The 20,858-nt window shown below is 40.6% G+C and overlaps 1 long non-coding RNA gene across 1 annotated transcript in view; it reads right to left on the reverse strand.

The window, feature by feature from the left end:
• Window positions 1-253: 253 nt before the first annotated feature.
• The window catches only part of LOC121095030, a 29,131-nt gene continuing 8,526 nt past the window's right edge, over window positions 254-20,858 (reverse strand). Inside the window, exon 3 of the long non-coding RNA XR_005829995.1 lies at window positions 254-3,965. This is a non-coding gene — a long non-coding RNA (uncharacterized LOC121095030). The remainder of the gene's footprint in view (window positions 3,966-20,858) is intronic.

Below are 20,858 nucleotides of genomic sequence, written 5' to 3' on the forward strand. Positions count from 1 at the left end.
AAAAATCCTTATTACCTATCGTGTTACTTTAAATCATGGACATGAAGGAAAGGGAGTCTTGGCATTCAATTATCCTTCTTGCTTTAACAAGGTGTGTATAATAAATGAGCAGTTCTTAATTGACTTCAATGCAATTTGACACTACTGGAGTAGGAGGAAGAGGGAGCCAAAAAGAAAGAAGACATGCAGCTTAAAGATGTTAGACAACACGGTTATTTATAACATGAGACGTTATTTTATTTATTCATTTTATTCATCAGTATTTAAATGAACAATATTTAGTGTAAAAATATATACAAGCACTGTTTTGCAAGTAGTATGTTTTACCGATTTTTGTGTTGTCACAGATAATACTGTATCGTTGCTTAAAAGCTAAAATTCTCAAAATTTTAACAGTCAATGCTAAAGAAGTGTGCTTCAAACTGTAATTTCCTATTTTATGGGTTTCTTTCTTTAAATTAGACTTCATAAAAACAGATAAAGCAATAAGAAAAACCCTGGTTATAAATATTTTATCTGGTCAATGAGCAATACAAAAACATACTCAACCTGTATCTCTGAATTTTGATGAATTTTGCTAATTTCCATAAGGTGTTTACAAGATGCTGGGCTGATTTTCAGGAGAAACCATTTGTCATTGTAGTCATCCTGAATCAGGTTATGACATTTTTGTGTGGCATTTTTAATGTAAACATAAGCCTTCAGGCTGTGGTTTTACAGTAGCTTTAATTTGGCATAAATTCTCCCTGTGCCTGTGTTCATCCTCAGACAGATTAGTTCTCCGATCCGGCATCCCTGCAAGCATGAACAAGAAAGGACAGGAAGAGGTGGCACCACTGTTCCCAGTACAAACCACAGCCTGGGTGGCTTCCCTGGGAGCAGCAGCTGCAGCAGTATGCCCACACATCTCCACTGTCCCCTCCATGTGAACTCCTCAGTGTGTTTTGGTGATGCCACATCAACTTCCCCCTCATTGCAGTTGCAGAAGAGTTTGGCAAAGGTGAGCTCCAGGGGCTCCAGCATGGAAGGACAAATGCCATGGCCACAGCTGAGGAACTGCCTGAAAAGCACATCTGCCACTCAGCAGCAAAACATTGCTCTGTACAAAGCACCTTCAGGAGACAAGGCAGGTAGATAGGACAAATGTCAGGCAGCCAGGAGGGCACAGCGTACCCAGCAAGTGCTGTCCCATGCCCTGCATGAGCACCCCAAGGGCCCTTTCCTGAGAAGCAGGGCACAATTTGAGTTAATAGCACTGATATAGTTAAAGCTTCCTGAACTTCACTCCAGTGATTTATCTGTTAAACCATACTACTTCCTACTAGCTGTGAAAAGAAGTATGTGAAGGGGTGGGTGGGTGTGCATGCGTGTGTGTTTCAGTTAAAGCTGTTCCCTGTTTTGGCATAGTAAGCGTTCAGCCAAAAACTCCTGGGAGAGGTAGTTCGCCTGCATTGATCTGTTTTTAAAAATGATTTTGCTAAATGGTGTTACCATAGATATTTTCAAAACTAGTGTCATTTTCAGTTAGAACAGGCAGTTTTGCCATTCTCCACCCGCAACCGATTTTCTAGCGTTGCAACTTCAAATATATCTTTCAGCCTCAGCCCTCAGCAGAGCTGGGACAGGAGCCAGAGCACAGTAATTCTTATCAAAAGATCACTTAAAAACTTTAACCACAAGAGTAAGGTGTTACAGATTCTTAGATCTAGTGAAGAATGTACTTCCATCCCCTAACTTGAGCAAAACCAGGCTTGTCACTGCTCAGAAAAAATGAAATGCCAGGAGAGTGGAGCGGTGTTGCTCACAGGATGCATAATGGGCTCTGTCAGCTCTTTCAATCATTTAGGTATGATTTGCATCAACGTTTACAGCTGCTGACTATTTACAGTTACACAGCTATTATGTCTTCCATCAGCTGCTAAATGAACAGGTGTTTACCATTGTACGGGCTGGAAAAGAGAATGATAGATGTAAACCAACAGCTCTCCGATAGGGAAGCTGTTCCCTTAAGGAAGCAGTACAGTGCTGAGTATGGATATAAATTTAGCTAAGCTGTTTAACAGTCTCTAATTTTAATACTGACTTGTGTGTGTGTGTGTGTGTTGGTAGGGGAGAGAGAGGGCCAGCAGAAAAGGAAAGAAACGCGGGTTGCGGACAGATGCACTGCTCTGGCTGTGGCTGAGCTGGTGGACCAGGCTCCTCACTGCCTGCCCGAGGCTGTTGCTCACTCCTTTGGCCGCATAATGGCACGTGTGGTCACTCCCAAACTGATTTAATCTTGTTCTTACTTAGATGGGGTCAGTTTGGCCTGTTGGGGCTAGGGAATAGCTGTATGTGCTGGGCTTGTGCCTGCTGTCTTTGGAAGACCCTGCAAAACACCCTGCTGAGCTTGAACATCACACCAGGCAACCCCACCACGTGCTTTAAGTTCTTGCTCCGCTATTGCTTTGGTAGGACGAGCAGGGGCGACAGGCAGCTTTGGCCTGTATAGGTGAGTCCTCCTTATGTTGCTCTTTTTTAGGGTATCCTGTTGTCCCCTCATGTTGCCTGTGCTTTCCATTCACACACACGCTGTGCCGTCCCTCAGGACCGTGCCAGCATAAAGTTTTGCAGGGCTACCGGTAGGTTGTGGTGGAGAGAATGTAGCTGTAGCTTCCCAATTAATAATGTCATTAATAATGAAACGATTAATATTAAGTAATCCATGTGGTCATAGATCAGGAGCTTTTGAGCTAGTCGCTGTAAAATGCTAAAAGAGAACGACAAGTCCTTTCCCCCAGAAACTCGCTTTGCCAATGCTATGGGATTATATGCCAGGACTAAAAGTCATGTGTGCTTGCCCACATGGGCAACTTTTCTAGCTTACTGAATTACTATTACACAACCATGCTGAGCTGACTGCTTGTTTTCCAAAATGAAGAGTCATCAGTGAAGTATATTAATATAACTGGAGTGGTTTAAAGTCACCACTTGGTCTGTACCAAGGATGTCAGAACCATATAAATAAGACTTATGATTTGTTTTCAGAAGAGCTAACAAAAATGGTATGAGGACACAGTTAACATTTTTGGGGAAAATTTACGTAATATAAATCCAGTTTGCTGGTTACGAAGCCAGAAGTCTTTGGTGTAGACAAAGGATGTATTATAGCTGGGTTTAGTTCAAAAGAGGTTTTGAATCCATTTTTGTGTCAGTTCTGTGGTAAAACTGTAATCTGTTTTATCAGCTCTGTCCTTCCAAAGACATACATTAAGCCATTCTATATCCTTAAGCACTTTAAACATGTGCTTAACTTTAAGCACATGGTTCACTGGGTTTTATTAAATAAAAAATTAAAAAAAAACAAACTGGCATACTCTTCTCATTTCAGTTCCCAGTGCAAGCACTGGTGACAATCTAATGACAATCTAGAGCCTGCTCTCAGCTTTAGGTTCGGCTCTCCGTGGGGAATATATACAGCCTTTCTGTAAGTGCAAAGCTATATTCTTGAGAGTTGTGTCTGGTGCCAAATTTTCAGGGGCCTGAGCAACTACGGGCCAGAAAACAGGAACAATTTAAGCAACAATTTATGACAAACTGTGATCCTATTTAGTTTTTATGCCTTTCAAAGCAGGTCTAAGTTCAAATGCTTACGGTTTTACACTGTCATGCCTGGACTAAAATAACCTTCACTTTCTTGTGCTGTTGAATGAAGGGTTTTTTTTTTCTTTTCTGACAGCCAGAAGTGGCCTCTTGTATTAAGAACAGTTTCCTTAGTTATTTTGCAAGAGCTCCATAGTGTCATTGCCTCTCCCTTGAATCCAAGGTTCTGGGTAAGGCTGGGCCCCACCTTAACTGGATCCCGCTTCTCCGGGCGTCCCGCTGCAGCACCGTGAATGAGAAATATTCTTCATGTCCCAGCAGAACGCACAGCAAACGCCTGCATCCAGGCAGGGGGAGGGAAGAGGCTTGTTTTTTACAGCTGCCTAAAGATGAAACCAAAAACGAGGGTGTCAGCCACCACGCAGGCAGGATTTGGCAGATTTCTGTTTACTCTGTCCCTGACCTTTTGCAGATTATTTTTTTTTTTTAAACTCAGAACGCTTTGTTGCTAATCTGCTGGTTTCCCTTAGGTGCGTGCGCATGCTGTTTCACCGGTGATATCCTCTGAGTTTGACAGCTTGGCTTTTCACTGTACTGTGTATCTTGGGGAGGTGGGAATCACTTCTGCCAGGCTGAGGGGCAGTGCACCCCACTGGAAAATCAGGGAGGAGACTCTCTGGAATAAGCCTGGTCGCTGCTTTGTTACCCTGTTACCCAGCGGCACTCAGACTACCCTTCACACTTACTTTTGTTTTAATTTTATACCGGTTTGACTTTAGTGCAGTCACACCCAAGATACACTGACATACTTGAGAGCTGAGTCAGGGCTGGTGTACCGGCTTACTGACTGAGTTTCAGTTGTGCAAATCAAAAAACAAAACCCACAACAGCTCAATAGAAGTTAACCTTCCAAATTTATCACCCATGGAGTGAAGACTGAGCTTTAGAAAACTCAGCAGAAAACTAGTGTTTTTTATTTTGGTTTTAATAGAAAACCAATGAGTATGAGGCAAGAAAAGAACTAGAGTAAAAAGTCCCTTGATGTATAAAATCTGGACTTCAGGTAAGGCTCTCCAATCAATGACGTATCTGCAGTATCTTAATTTCGTCATGCGAAAGTATGTTACAGGAATTACTTTCATGCAAGTGATGAAAGCCAGCCCACATTAGCACTGCTTCTTTCTCCTCCTGTGTCTGTGGTACTGCTAGGATCGTGTAATCATGCTGCACTAACAAAAGGCATTCTTAGAAATATGTTTGTCCACATTTCCAAACAGAGCAACAAGGCCTAAGAGGAAATAAGGAGTTTTTTCAGTGTTGGGTTGTTTTTGTTTTTTTGTTTTTTTGTTTTTTTTTACTGTGTAATATCCTCAGTTTCTTTAGGCTATTATCTGAGTTTAAAGAATTGGTGGATATCATTTATTATTATTCATTATATATTGGGGTGAACATGTTCTTACTGTAAACAGTTTGCTTTACAATCAAACTTACTGATTAGCCATATGATAGGCTTATTATCGTTTTTGCCTGGAAGTAAATCAGTGAGTGTATCGGTGCATTTTGTTGAGGTCTGATGTCAAAGGCCTTGCTTGTGTGTATTCAGGAAAATTAATAGCAACTAGCAGTAAGGATAGCTAAAAAACCCTGAGTTATTTTATTTCCTTTGGCTGACATCCTGTTAGAAAACTTTATTTCCTGCATACAGTGGGATTTGGTTGCTCCACAGAGCAGTTATACTTAGGTAAATATGTAGTACGCATAAGCTCAGTGTTTTATGGCCATTTTGTTTACATATTCTTCTAAACCAAGAACAATCATCGGGTCTGTTGTTTGCCCATGGTCTGCATTCCATGGCATACCTCTTCTCTATGCCTCTACACTTAGTATTATTGTTTGAATTGTTTCTAAAGTCAAAGATTGTGCAACCAATGCATCAGGGTGTGAATAAAGTATGTGTCAGCCCCGTTTATTCATTTCAGGGTATATTTACGTTACTCAGCTTAAGTCTCATCAGCATCACAGCTTTCTCAATGAAAAGCCCATGCTGCAGAAACTGTGGTCTGTAGGGTACTACTGTGTGCCACTGGAAAGAACACATACCATATGATTTGTCTTGTAGGTACTATTTTCTTAACTGGCTCCTACAAAAACCTCATCCCAGTAAGTAGATTAGTATTGAGAGCCCAGTAATCTCAAAACTGTGGTGCCTTTGGGACAGGACTTCTTCAGTCTGTGTTAGGATTCTCATGAGGTCCTAATTCATCACTGGGATTCCTGAGTACTACCCAGCACAAGTCATATAAGATATTACTACTAATATTTTCTTTTCTGTAGGAATTTTCCAGGCTGATTCTGTGTGACAGCTCATGGGAGCTACGTATTGGTTACTGTATTTTTCTTTGATCCCTTTTTGGCGAAGGAAGTTTAAAAAAATTATCGTTTTGATATCTGAAGCAGACTGCAGATCTGAACACTTGATTACAATCTGTACGATATGAATACTTGATTAATAGTAATTGTAAGCATTCATAAGGAATTTGAGGCATCTGGTTTGAATAAATATCATACAGGGATAAAGATAATCTAAATTCAGCCTAATTGTCATCATCCTGGAAATAGTCTTGTATATGGAACCTGGTAGCGGTGGAGATCTGACTTTGGTATCAATATTCACTCTGTCCTCTTGAAATTAATGAGTTTTGCTACTGATGCCAAAGGATTCAGGATTTCCCCAGAATTTCCCAGATAATGGAACAGAAAAAATCAGAAAATATGCATACAATAATTAATTCATATGAATCACTGTTGATGTGTGGTTTTAGGCCTCTGCAGTTTAGCCTTCCACTTCACCAGTCTAAACACGTACATGCCACACTCCTGTGACTATTCTGCTGCATCGGGGCAATATAAAAATGCAAATATTATTTTAAAATGATAGCTGTGTTCTGCTGGCTGCTGATTTCATTGTTGCTCACTTCTCTTGGGGTCTGGATGCCTTGAGCACAGGACGGGCTGGGAGCCTGCATTTCCTGCGCCATTGTAACTTCAGATCAGGACATTGTCGATAGTTTAAGATACCACACCTGGCAAAACCCAGCTTGGTCCCTCTGATGGCAGTGCTCGTTTCCTTCCATCAAATAGATGTTTTCCTGTGGAATATTAAAAATTGCACCAGTTCAACTTGGAGTAAACTAGTCATTTGAGGGTGCTTTTCCTATGTTAGGGGCAGTAAATCTTCAGCACTTACAGAATGATTCCACCACCTAGGCTAAGATTTTCATCTTTGTGAAAGAAACATGTATGTCCCTTTTTACTTAAGTGGAAGCAGAGTTTCTCTTAGGATTTCCTTCTCAGACCTGATGTAGGCTTTTCTGGGAGGGGAAAGGTTTCTTGCTACTAATTATTCTTGCCTGATCTCCCTCCACCCTCTTTTGCAAGCATAAAATCCCTAACGAGGATTCAGTTTGCTTCTAGGATCAATTAGTCCACTGATTTGCTTTGCCTTTTCTTAGGTATGGCCAGAGGTTGAGTCTCTAGCTCTTCAAAAGTTCTGCTTTTGGTTTGAGAATGTTCGTGTCGTTCCCCCCCCCCCCCCCCCCCGCCCTTTCCAGGTAATGTTTTGTTTGCTACTTTCCCTTTTTGTATTTGTCTATTAATACTACATACAGTTCTAGCTTATTTTTAATACGACGTGTAACTTCCTTTTGAATGGCTGTCAGCTCGCCCTGCTTTGCCGTAGCCAGTTGAACAGTTTCAGCCATCTGCAAAACTATACTGTATTTGAAATACTCCACGGAAGAAGTAAAAGGAAATAAAATCCACGACTTCATTTCCCATCTTGATAATGTTATTTAACCGTTAGCCTTATTGTAAAATATCATTCCATAAAATACCGTTGGATATGTTTACACACACGTGTTTATCCGGGTTTCCATTCGCATCCCTGGGGCCGCCGGCGGCCGCCCAGGGCGGTACCTAGCAAGGCGCAAGGGGAATATGGGAACTCAGTGCGAAGTCTTGGCTTTGAATAATCTCCTGTAGGATGTTGCCCGGAGCCCTGGGCACGCCTGGGAAGCCGTTCTGTTTTGCACAGGACCATTTCTTCCCAGCAGGGAGGAAAGCCGAACCCCCCGCAGGGCCAGCCAGTGGTAACGATGAGCCTGGAACGGGTTAACTACAGTATGCGCCCACAGAGAGCTCTTCTTTAAAACGGTTAATTCAGTCAAGCCTTATTCAATAGATAAAAGCGTTTTAACTACAGGTGCCAGCCCATCAGCCCCCTTTCAGCAGCGCTGAGTGTTTCAAAGGGTAAGTCACTTGCAAATGCATTCCCTCAATAGGTGAGAAAGCACTGCCCAGAATAGGTGGTCACCGGGCTCTTGCTAAACGGCACAAAGGGCAGTTCGTACCAAGTTACATTTGCAGTGTGAAATTTAATTTTGTTTGTTTATTAACTATCTCTGACTTTATAATTTATTTCCCCCCCGGCTGTGTAGGGGGTCGGGCCAGGAGCGGGCCGGAGCGCACGGCTCTTTGTTCCAGCCCCACCGCTCCCAGAAATGCAATCGCCCCGTGTGGGGATGGAAATGCAATTTGGTGAGAAGCCGTATAACTGGCCGAGCTTGTTTAAAGCTAAGAGAATTTAACGCTATTGACTTTACTGCTTTGCTTTGCTGTTTAGTTTGTACTTCAGTGACTTCATTAAAAAGGAGAGCAGTTACTTAATCGTACAACCCAAACCGCTGGTGTCATTTGCAGTTTCCTGTTCTATTCTTACTCAGTGAGCTGAACACGAATTCTTCTTTAAACTTCTGCTTGAGATTTCTTCTGAACAGAGATCTCCCCCTTATGCCGCGCGATTTCCTTCCTATCATTTTCTTAAAAGCCTGTTGGAAAATCATGCTTGATGGTTTGCTGTGAATGCATTTCTAGTTTGGTTTAATGCCACTTTGAAATCCTAGCCGCTTGCATGGGCGAACGCTGCCATGCTTTGTAAGGGCTAGGTGGTGTCCGAGCACACCCCTGGCAGGAGCTGACTACCTTTGTTTAGTGTTTGTAATACAGTAACACCAAGAGGCCCACTATGAATCCTCCATAAAAGCAGGCATTGTGTACACAGCCTTCCCGAGGAGTTTAGCCTCCAAGTGTAGGAGACAATCAGTGAATAAAACCGGGGGAAGCACAACCTGATGGCAAGAGCATTGGGGGGCGAGAGCATTGGGGGACAAGTCCCTGCAGCCCAGCTGAACAGATGCTGGTGCCTCCCAGTAGAGACAATATTTAAGGAGGAACTTGGAGGAGAGTCGTGTGGTGGATTTGCTGTTTCTTTTTAATGTGGGAAGTTCCCTTCATACATTAGTGTTTATTAAGTGATTAAGTACTAGTAGCCATTACACAGCTGTGACCACTGAGCCAGATATCAGAGTGTTGGTATCTGACACTTAACTTTACACATGTACACGCAAAGCTGTGACACTGCTTTTCAGGCACAAGTTTTGTGGCAAACCTTTTAAGGAATTTTTTTTCTGAGAATTAATGAACTTCAGTTTTGTATGCATTTCTGCTACATACTCTTACATCCCCCTGTCCTGCCAACATAACACCATGCATGAATCTGATTCCCACTCTATGCAATAACCCCATGTCTTCTCCCTATCCAGCAGCAACTCATCTCTTTCTCTATCTCTTGGCTTATTGGCTGAGCAGGGACACCAGGATTCAGCTGTTGGCCTTGCATGTGCTGATTAGTTACCTGATGCTTAAATAACTATGGAATTTTACTTGCCTTTCCCTCGGTTTAGGTGCTCTCTCCCCTCTGCCAAGTCATCCTTTGCATAAAACCCAAGGGATTAATCATCACTGTGATGAATTAAACAAGAAATTAATTAAGAAATTTCAGCAGCTCTGTCAAAAATGGTCTGCAGGTTCTGAAATTGTCAATAAGGGGAAAGAGGATGCTAAACGGTTTGGTTTAATGGGTGCCCTTCCTCAGGTGGAGTGATTGTGCAGGCCCAAGTGGTAGGGCAGTTGCAAAGCTTAGTAATACGGAGGTGTTCTGAGAGAGGAAAATGCAATACCTGATCACGTATAAGGTAAGAATTTTTTAAGAGTAGAAAAAGTGTATCTTTTCTTAGTTTCCTAAGTAATAGTATATAAAAATATATAATTTTACGTGTAAATTATAGAACAATATGTTTAAATGCACAAATTTGTGGAAATGGGCAACAGTGAGGAAAAAAAATGTAATTCTAAATTGACTGAGTTTGTAATGAAGCATCCCACCCACGTGCTCTGATATGGGGTCCTTTAGCCTGGCCTAAATACCTGAGCAGGAGTAGCATTGTTAAAAAACATAATTTCCATCTTCTGTTCTGTGTTGAACAACTGCTTTCTGTGTGCTGTTTTATATTTAGGAAATATCTAATGGCTGTGTGAGTAATCTCACTGTGCGCTTTCCCCAGCATCATTTTGTGCTGCCTTTCTTTTAGCTCTGTTCTGACAATTAAGAAGTTACATCCAGTTATCTCACACTGATTCACAAACTTTTAGGGTGGCCTGGCAACAAATGATGCTCGAGTCCTGTGAAGATAATCTTAATTTTACCTTCATATAAATATTGCATGAGAAAAGTTCAGTGTGCACGTAATATTAGGGTGTGAGAGTGCAGGATGGTCTCATTTTTATTTAATTCAGGCCCCTATTAATTTTTCTGGAAGCTTGAAAAAATCTCAGCAAACACTTTTCCCTCATCATTTGAAAATATAATTGCTTGTTTTGTAGGTGTTTAAATGTTATCGAGAATACCCGTAAATAGAAGGAGAAGGAGGGAGGGGGTATCTATTTGTAAGATGAGAAAAGGAACCACTGCCTATTGTTTGACCTGAACAGCTCCCTGATTGACTGGGAGAAGGAATATCTCCATGGGAACAGATGAATGTCTGGTTTTCATGTGGTGAAATCCCCAATCGAGCTCACAGTGGCTTCACTAACATGGCACTCTAAATTGGTTGTTTGCATGCTGTTTCTTACCTTTCCCTAAACTAAATAAGTATACTTCTTCTAAAGTTACTATTCCCCAAAATACAACAACAAAATAAAAATGCAGGGCAAATAACAACCTGAATTAATGTCTTGATTTTTTTTGAATTATTTTGTATTTAAGTAAGGCAGGCAAAATAATTAAATGAGATATAAGCATTTAGTATGGAACAGTCTTTTCAACGTGCTCCTTTTCGCAGATCTGGGTGATACCAGAGGTATTGACATGCCTCCTCATGACAGAAGAAAGCTGTTAGTTTGGTGGAATTTGGAGGACTCCTGAATCTATTGTGTCTTACTGGTTTGCTACAGCCATTAACAACGGTCTGTTTTCCCTCCTAACAGGAGGGAAATGTCAGTTGACTTCAATACTGCTGAATCTAAAAATAATTTAAAAAAAAAGAAAAAAAAAGGGGGAGAGAGATATTAGAGGTAACAAAAGAACCACAGTTAACATAACAATAAAAAAAATCGCAATCCAGGTTGGATGAAGGAGTGATTCCTAAATATTAAAGCCCCAGTGGTCTTATCTGGACCAGCTGCTTATAATGTCTGTGAGGAATGTGGCACATCAAGTGTGTGAACACTGCAGCTATTGTATCCTAACAGGCTGATTGAACCCTGGATAATTGGCATGTAACCTTCTCTATTAATAGTGCAGACAGATATGTGAATTAGTTGAATGCCTCAGACATATGCCATGCATTAACCAAAAGGGCTTACAATTCTCATAACAACTTGGCTAACTATTACACCAGTAATTATTCTTTAGAACTTGATAATATTAGAGAAAAATCAATAAATAATTTGTAGTTTCAGGTCAGATTATGAATAATCAGTTGCACTGTAACGTAATCAGCAAAGGTTGGATTGTAAGGAAGATTCAGGACTGATAGTGTGGCACTTTGATGTTTTTAAAGGGGTCAAAGTGTGATTCTCTGTCTTTGTTTAGCTCTTGTAACTTGAAGGAATCGATAGGCATGTGAAATTTAGAATAATTTCAGGATTGCTATTCTTTCTGTTGTACAAGAGATGTACAGTCAGGGCCATTGTCTTTGGAAAGACAATAGATTATTTTTCTTTATGGCATACAATGTAGAGGGGTAAGATGGACTTAAAATAGTTTTTTTGCATTACATTGTGTCTTCCTGTTCTGAACGTTTAATCCTTCCATTTCAGTTGTTCATCTAGGACAAAATGGCAAACCCCACCATTTACTCCTTAATTAAGCTATTCTTTTGCTAAAGTCATGGAGTGTATGATTCACCTCACAGTGATCTTGAAAGAATGCAGCATTACAACACTTTAAAAGCAGAGGACTATCAACTACAGGCAAAGAATATTTAAATATGGGAGCTGCATAACCTGTCTGAGAGTGTGTTTGGTGTAACAAGCTGCAGCGAACAGAATAATCTGACAGAGCTATGGGGCTTTTTTTATGTTATTTAAGAACCTTTTGTGAAGGACTTCTCCTTAGAAAAGCTACTTACAAGTTACTGGGAAATAATTGGATATTTTAGGACAGAAATTCAAGTTTAGATGGTCCAAAGCTTATGACGATTGTGCTGCTGTTTTGCCTAAAGAAATGGAGATGCAGTCTCTTTTGCAAATGCTTTAGTCATTTAAATGCCACTCATAGTAATTGCCATGTCAGGTTGGAATCAAATAAACACAGACATAAAAAGTAGTTTAAACAGCTACAAGTACTACACAAATAGAGACACTTTCATTTCTGAGGTGGTTTTATTTACATTTGCCATATCCCACAGAGGCTGAGTTGAAAACAAGGTGTTGTAGTATTAGGGCCAGAACTCAAAGAGCTGCCATATTCTTTGGTATTCATCTATCTTCACACAGAAGCTAAAACTTCTTTCTTGCCCTTGTCTGATTGTCTCCTGCATGCAAGTTTCCCATCACCAGCTTACAAAGACCGTAACACTTTCTTCCACCTGCCACACTTCCTTCTCTAATTACCTGGCTTCTCTCTGAGGATCCTACCAGCCACAATATAGCAATTAGACCAAGCCTTATCTTTCAGGTTTAAGATGAACTTCCTTCTTTCAGGCCCCCAACTACTAAACCCCTGCATAATCTCAGCTACTGCCAGCATGAGAGAAAGCCCCTAATGTGGTTTGGACGAAGAACTTGCAAATGGTTGTAATATGCATCATGTCTAGACAAATCAGATCGTTGATCTGAACTGTGGTGGTTTGGTCTCGCTAATGCCAGTTCAACAATATTTATGAGGAAACTGAGGTAGCATAAACATTATAAAACTAACTTGGCAGTGGTGTTATAAAAAGCTGAGGAGCCAGCATGGGAGAGGGCTGAAATATGCTTTTTTATGTGTGTGAATTTTGCTGCTCGTCTTTCTCATTTCCCATCTTCCCAATGCAAAGATAAAAAGAGGAGAGCTCTAACAGGCAAATGTTTTGACCATACAGTCACCAGAACAAGATCTGAACCAGCACCCCAGAGCTCAGCTCCTACTTTTGGGAAGAATCCGATCTGAATTAATCTTTGCTACTCAGCCCCCTCTTTGACAGCCACAGCAGCGTTGCCTGCCCGCCATGCAGAGGCTTGGCTTGGAGGCCCATCTGTGGCTGTTTTACACCGAGCTAATTTCCTATCAGCAGTAGGACATCAGCAAATCGGCGTGGTGAGAGTCCTGCTGCCTTTGCAGTTTCCCTTTGGAGCTCTCGGGACATGTGAGAACAAAGCAAAAGAAGCAGCCCAAATTATTGCACCCGTTACTCTTGAAAAAAGAGGTCATGCCCAGTTTCTGAAGGTGACTTTACAGGGTCTGAATCTCCGCCCGACATGATAGTTGTAGCCCTAATGTATAATTCCAATTCAATGGATTGCCATCTAGTTCAAAAGGCATTTTATTCTGATTTGTCAGGAAGTCAGAACAATTTGGTATGGTCCTTCACTAGCTCTTGTGACCATAGTAATAATTTATACAAAGATTTATTTTTTCCCTATATCCTGATTTTGGGGGAGTGCATGTCTAAGAAGACAAAATTGTGCTTGCTTGAACTCAAATAGGTATTTTTTTTGTTTGATACCTCTTTATATTTTAATATGTCTGAACTGTCATCTATAAAACGTATATGAACTTGTTGTGTGAGAAACATATTAAAATGTACATTCATTTCTGTCCTGTCTATATTAGGTACATTTTAACTGTCTCTATGTACACAAAATATATAACTATATAAGCCTAGATTTATGTCTTTCTCTGCGAAGATGCAGAAAGACATATACACAGCTTCAGAAGTTCTCCGGCTGTATCCATTTGTCAGGTTTCGTATTTTCCTCGGTGGCAGACGTGCCACAGTCAGCAGTGAGGAAAAGACTAGTAGCAACTGGCAGATAGATGACCTTAACTGGGATCAATACAAAAAGCTTCAGGAGCTTATGAAATAAAATACTTTGAAGTAAAATGCAAAATTGGATTTCACAAGCCATCATTACTGTTTGTCACTTTGGGGAGAGGAGAAAAAGACCTATGTGCTGTATTTAAAGTGTTCACATAAGAACAGGACTTGAATGAGCTGAGTTCAGAGCGAGCTTTAAAGATCACACTGCCCGTGAGCAAATTACTTCAAAGTCCCCTTGCTTAAGGGAAAAAAAAAAAAAGTCTAAGAAATAAGCTGGTTGGTTTTGTGTGTCACCAATGATGGCCAGTGTCAGAAGTATACACTGAACAGAGAATTCGTATATTTTACAGCTCCAGCTTCCCCGAGATGTAGGGCTGTAACTCATAGGTGCATATGGGTTTAAGCAGGACAGCCGAGGCGCTCACGCCTGCCTTTGGGCATCCATCTCCCCTTTGGATGCTCGTGGCCCTGCACCAGGGACGGATACATGGGCATGGACCTGCCTGCTGCTGCTTCCTTAACACCTGACCGATTGTGGCTGGAAAATTAACCACGTGAGTCAGGTTCCTCTAGATGAGAACTTGCATTAGAACTTGGCATCATAAAGGATGTCTGTGCTGTCCTTCAGCCCTACCAACATTAATTATTTCCAAAGTGCATCTCAATTTTGGCTGCCCCATTGTTGCTATTTTGAGATGATCAGATTTATTTGGGCTATTTTCACTTGATTATTTAATCAAAATGTGTATTGTTGTTCAGGGTTTTGAATGACTGGTGAACATTGACTTCTGAGATGAGAAGCTTTTGCTTCTCAGATGAGGGGAGGTTTGATTTTTTTCACCTGTACTTAGAGGGCTGGGTTTACCAGGCTGGGTTAACCTGATGGGTCTCAACATTCTGAAATTATTGGAACTTTCTTGGCTGGTGGGTGAGGAAGCGTTTGACTGAGGGTCTTGCAAAGCTTTTGGCATATATCTGGCGAAGTAGGAAAATATGTTTCTGGTTTGGTCCTTAATGCCCACCCACCATCAGATTTTTCTCTCCAGCTCCTGAGAAGGATTAGGTGAGGGGAACAGGAATCTGGCTTTGATTTAGAGTCCGTAGGCATAGTTTTCTCTCTGTTTAAAGTACCGAGCAGTGATGTTCAGCTTTTCTTAATTCTGGGAACACCTAACCTTGGGGGAAAGAAGTCCAAACCCGGTAGAAGTTAAAATAAACTGTGGGTAACCCTCCCTTTTTTTTTTTTTTTTTTTCCCCTTCTCCATTTTCTGCCTTTGGTTTGCACTCATGGGGAAGGTTTGCTTTGTTTCATTTTCATTTTGCACCGGCTTTGTGAACTGCTGCCTCCTTGATATTTAAAAGAGCGGTAGTGTATGGCCCTGTGGCTTAAGAAAAATGGAACTGATGCTACTGAAACTGTCTGCAAGGGTAGTGCAGATGGTTTATCTCAGGTGGAAAGAGTTATTAATGCAGATCTGGCTTCTGCATTTAATCCAGATGGCAAAAGTTAAGAGTGGCCACTGCCATTAACCACAACGCAGAGTAAATATTTCAATTTGATGTTGACATAGAAAAACGCACAAGCTTGCACAAGCTGTGGATCTGTCTCAATTCAGCTAAAAAGGTGGCGAGATATTGGCGACAAAATACTTGCACTGCACGTAGGGACTTTGTGAACTAACTGATGAGTGGGATAGAATTTCTGACCCAGACAATGTTTGGTGAAGATTTGCTGTTTAATGAGAAGGTACTGCCTGCAAAATAACTGACAACTTTGTGGCTAAGACTCTTCAGGATGGGGGAGCAGCAAGTTTTGAGCCTCTGATTTGGTTTTCTCTGTGGTGGCTCAGAAGCCAACAAGGGGCTGGACCCACATGTCAAGTCAGTATTAGGACATATGTGTAGAGTGGTAGCATCCAGTTAGCTTAGTGGACAGGAGCTATTTCATATCCAATTTCCTCCTAAAAATGAGGAACCACAACAATGAGGGATAATCAAGACCCTGTCTCTGTAATTCAGCATCAAAATCAGAAGGGAGACCAGGAATTCTCACTATTAGCTTCTTAGAGTAGAAATCCCAATGTTTATGGAGATTAAGAAAGGTATTGATTTGTCACAGGCCATAAGGTTTCCTGTGTGTCTGACTTTTTCTTTAATTCCCCTGGGTTTGACAACATTGACTTAATCTATTTAGGGACCTATGATGAAGGATAAAACATCACCATCTGCTAATACAAGCATAACTTACAGAAAACTCATCAATTTAGAATAGTGGGAAGAATAAAATCTTCATGTACCTGTTCAACATGATGGCAGAAAAAATAATTCAGAGTTCTTTTAAAGCATATACAGGATTAGCTGAGGAAGAAGATCAATGGATAGACAGCATCTCCTTTGTTACAAACAGATTTTGGTTTATGATTAAATGATACAACTTGGTAGGCAGCAGGACGTAGTGTATTTAAAATATGTGTTTTTGTTTAGATGTCTTTGTCGGCAAGTATTGTTGAAGTCAGTATTCCACATGAAGTCACAGACACACAGACAGACTTGCAAGAGGTATAGTCACCTTTCCTCACAGACACAATGAGTCACAGAGCAGTTTGTGTCTTCCTCCACACATATGATGTACAAATAGCAACATCTTGTAGAATGACAAAAAAGTGAATCACTAGACAGTGTGGTTTTATCAGATAGAAGATTCTGGATCCTTAGACGACTTATTTGGTCTGGTGCATTTTGAGAATGGACTCCTTTTATGTATTTTAACAGCTGCCACCACAATTCCGGCAAATCCCAGTAAACAAGGTGTTCTCTCAGTCTGTGTTGGTACTGACAGGATGGCTAGGCACCATCTAACAAACATTGCTGCAGCCATTTAAGAATATGCTTCCACAGCTGAAATTAGTATACTGAAAACATGCATCTTTCACAGCTTTTCAGTGGCTTAGTTTAAGCCCACCTTCACCGGTAGTTTGAGGTAAGTCCCTGCCCTATCTCCAAGTGGACACACCAAGCGAGGACATAAGTCCTTCCATAACGTCCCATCAAAGCCACCCCACTCTGAGCTGCTGTTGCTGAGGTACCTGCACCCTTTCTGCCCTGCCTGGCTGGGGCTGGGGCACCTCGTACACCCACCGGGCAGTAACCAACAGCTGGAGGCAGTAACTTCTTCAACTGCTACAGCTGTATCTGTCCTGAATATCAGCCCACAACCTATGTCTGTATTGCAGTTGCAGGCATGATTGCAGGCTGTGTTGACATATCTAACCCTCACTTAAATTAGCTAATTTAGGCACTGATAACTGTAAAGATCTGAAAGCTCTGAAACATGGACTTCAGGCACTTGTACAGTCTGAGCCTGAAGCAGTGCTGCTATAGCTACTTGTTATCTGCTATCTTGATTTCCCATTGTGTTGCTGCATAGACAGCAACTAAAGTGCAATTTAACATTACACTTAAGCCAGCCTAATGGGTAACTGGCATGAAAAAGAATAATTGTTAAACTAGTCTAACTACTACATCAAACTGCACACTTGACCGTTTGGTTTAAATGTCCCCGATTTTGTAACCCCAGCATCATTTACACTTTCTGAAGCTCACTTGCACAAACAAATATGCAAACGTTGCTCCGTTGCTCGGCTGGGATACTTCTTAAATCCTATTTATGGCTTTCAGAGTGCAGCTAATTTAGATCCTGTTCAGCAAGCTGGTTTGTGTGTAGCCTGTGAGTAGCAGGTAGGAATTGTTTACACTGGTAACCATGATGAACATTGTACTTTTTGCTATGAATAAGTATGTGTGAAGTTGAACCAGGCTGAGTTTATTAGGCGTGTTAGTGAAGGAGCGCAGAGAGCACAGTCCCTGTTGAACTTCTGATTTTTGAGGCTATTGTTTTTAATAAAAGAAAACGTTTTTTGTCAAAACAAGATGTATTGCAGCATATTCTTTTTAGGTCTCTAGTGTAACGATTATTCCATTTTTCTAGCATCTCTCAGTCTACGCAGGGCACAGCCTCAAAATCATTGAGGCCAATGGGAGTTTTTCTTTTGATTTCAGTGAATGTGGATCAGGCATACGGAAAGCTGCACATGAGATCCTGGGAAAGGGCAACGTATCCAAATGAGAGGTTTGTTAACGTAATGTAGACATAAAGCCCAGATTTAAGCAGTTCACTAACAGAAGCCTGTGGTGTAACTGCAGGAATTCTTGATACCTTTACTTCCTGCACCACTTAAACACACAACGAAGCAGGAGGGAAATCGTTCATGATAATTAACCGGTTAAAATAAGAGTGAAGAAACCTAATATCATCAGGGTTCAGCAGTTATTGAATAGTGCATAGACCTCATGCTGATTCTATGTAAAGAAATTAATTTCAGCTGCAGAAAATAGCCATCTTCTAGTTCGGTATGGACCGGGTCCTTCTTATACAGATGGATGGTTAGCGCATTGTGGGGGGATTCTCAGGGCACAGTTTGATGATATGTTTTTTTCAGGGAAGAAATTTACTTAAAAGGGTAATTTGGATGATCTGGGTTACAACACAGTCTTACAGGCATTTTAATCCGTATAAATTGGAGTGGTGGAGTCTGGCCATAACATACAGCGTAACCCTCCATATCAAATATACGATTTGAAAGTATCATTTAACTTGGGCAAGGTTGTTGTTTTATTCGGTGGGGTTTTTTTGGACAGAAAAAGAATTTTAATGTAACGTTATGTTATCTTACATAAGATAAAGATTAACATAATATAGTGTAATAACACGGGCAGCCCTTCCTCTGCACTTTGAGGGAAAAATAATTTTTGGCGATTCACTATCTACAAAGCTGAATATTTGCTAATAGGTGGGTTATGTGGAAAGAAGAAAAGTGGGAGTGAGCACATGTGGGCATGCTTCCTTTGAGTAAATCCTAAGGAAAGCCTTAGCAAAAGAGGAAAAAATATTGAAATGGAATTGGTAAAGTCAAACAGTAAAACAATATACTTAAGATTCGGAACGGATCGTCAGCTGGTATAATTCAGTTCTCTGCGGGCTGTGAGAGAGCAGCATTACCAGATGAGTGTGTTTCTCACACAGTATATAAAGGGTGTTTTACCCAAACGTTTTTTTAATCAGTCCATTTTTAAACAATGTAAGCTGACAGCAACCCTTTAATATGCATCGCCAAGGCTTTCTGAATTGTAAGTAGAAAGGACGAGTAGATTTCCCTGAATTTAGGAGCATGGTCTGGAATTTCGTAGGTGGAGAGAAAAGACTGCTTTGCTTTGAAGTTTTCTGCTTTATATGCTAAACAGTGCTGTTGACTGATTTACTGCAATTTCACATTTAGGGGGCGGGGAAAAAGGAAAGCAGTGACTTTTTGTTGAGTGTGATGAGGAATTATTGACAGATAGGGATACAAGTTCCACTTGCTTGCAAATTTGCTTTCAAACACAACAAGTTAACACAAGCAAGGGCTTGTAACAGTGCAATGCAACATTTAGTAAAGACCTGCCACATCTGGCAAACTTAAAACATTACCTGGTTTTCCGCAGGGCTTAGGAAAGGCTGTGTTATTGATGGAAATGCATAGTTTGCAGTTAGCATAAACATTTTTTATTTTACTGGAAATGCTTAGTGTACCACACTCTTTCACTGGTATTATAAAAGCTCTTTTACACTATCTTTCTACTGAATGTTTAAGATTCCTGGAATATTTTGTTTCCACTAGAACATTTAACCAGCCTGATTATGCGTCAGTGGCAGGGACGCATCCTCAATAATAAATTTGTATGCATGCGGTGAAATGAACTGTAGCATATGTGGAGTTCCAAGACCAAAACACTTGTAACAAAGAAATTCCTGCTAAGAAGTGACCTACTAAATTGTGTTCTAAGCACTTTGGTTAGAAAGCGTATCTTCCCAGTTTTCAGGAATAAATATCAGGCTTAATGTGAAAATACTCAAGCTCGTTGTACAATCTCATGTCAGCATGTGCAATTTTGAGTGTGGTAAAAAAAAAAAGCAATGATATGAAGCAATGAGCAAGAATTCAATAGAGTTTTTGTTTTAGTGTCTCTGAAAGGAAACTGTCTCCTCTAGGAGAACACTTCTTCCTTGATAGCATATCATTAGTTACTTCTTTACATGCTATGGGAAGATGTTTCTTTGAATCTTTATGTGTGGAAAGAGGCAGAAAAGAGTGTGTGATAAAAGAGCCTGCTAAATATAGCATAAGCATCTGAATGCACAAGCGCAGTGCATACTTGTATGCAAAATGTGTAACAAAGGGAAACATGCCTTATCACATCAAAATACTATGTTTAGTTAGTGTGTACTTATGTTCTGTAATGACATTTATATTGGGAAGGAAATTCTTCCTCCTCCTTTGGCAGCAACCAACAGGGCAAATTTCATTAACTTAATTCCCAAAAGTGGCATTTGCTCGTGTATAGCCCTGCTTAACTGAACCCTTCTGTGCCTTAGTTCCCTGTCTGTCAATTATACTTGTTGAATTTCCAAGCATATTATTAAGTCATTTATATGTTTTTAAAGCACTTGGATATCTCATAAAAATGATTGCATAAAAGTGCATTTATATTAGTACACCTTAATAAAAACAGATCATGTCAGGCACAATTAAACTCTTTTTTTATGTCCCACGATGCAAATCTTCCTATATAGCTTGAAGTTTAACTTTCAAAGCTCAGCTGAGTTTATTCAACTGATTACTATCTAATCCACCCACCCCTCATCCCACACTCCCTCAAAAAAATGTTAAAATCCTGCCCAGAGTGATATTTTTATTTTTAAACTTGAATGTCTAAGCATTCCTCACAGATGTGAGAAAACTTGATCCTTAATCATTA

The sequence above is a fragment of the Falco naumanni genome, chromosome 10, assembly GCF_017639655.2.
Source record: "Falco naumanni isolate bFalNau1 chromosome 10, bFalNau1.pat, whole genome shotgun sequence".
Lineage (NCBI taxonomy): Eukaryota > Metazoa > Chordata > Aves > Falconiformes > Falconidae > Falco > Falco naumanni.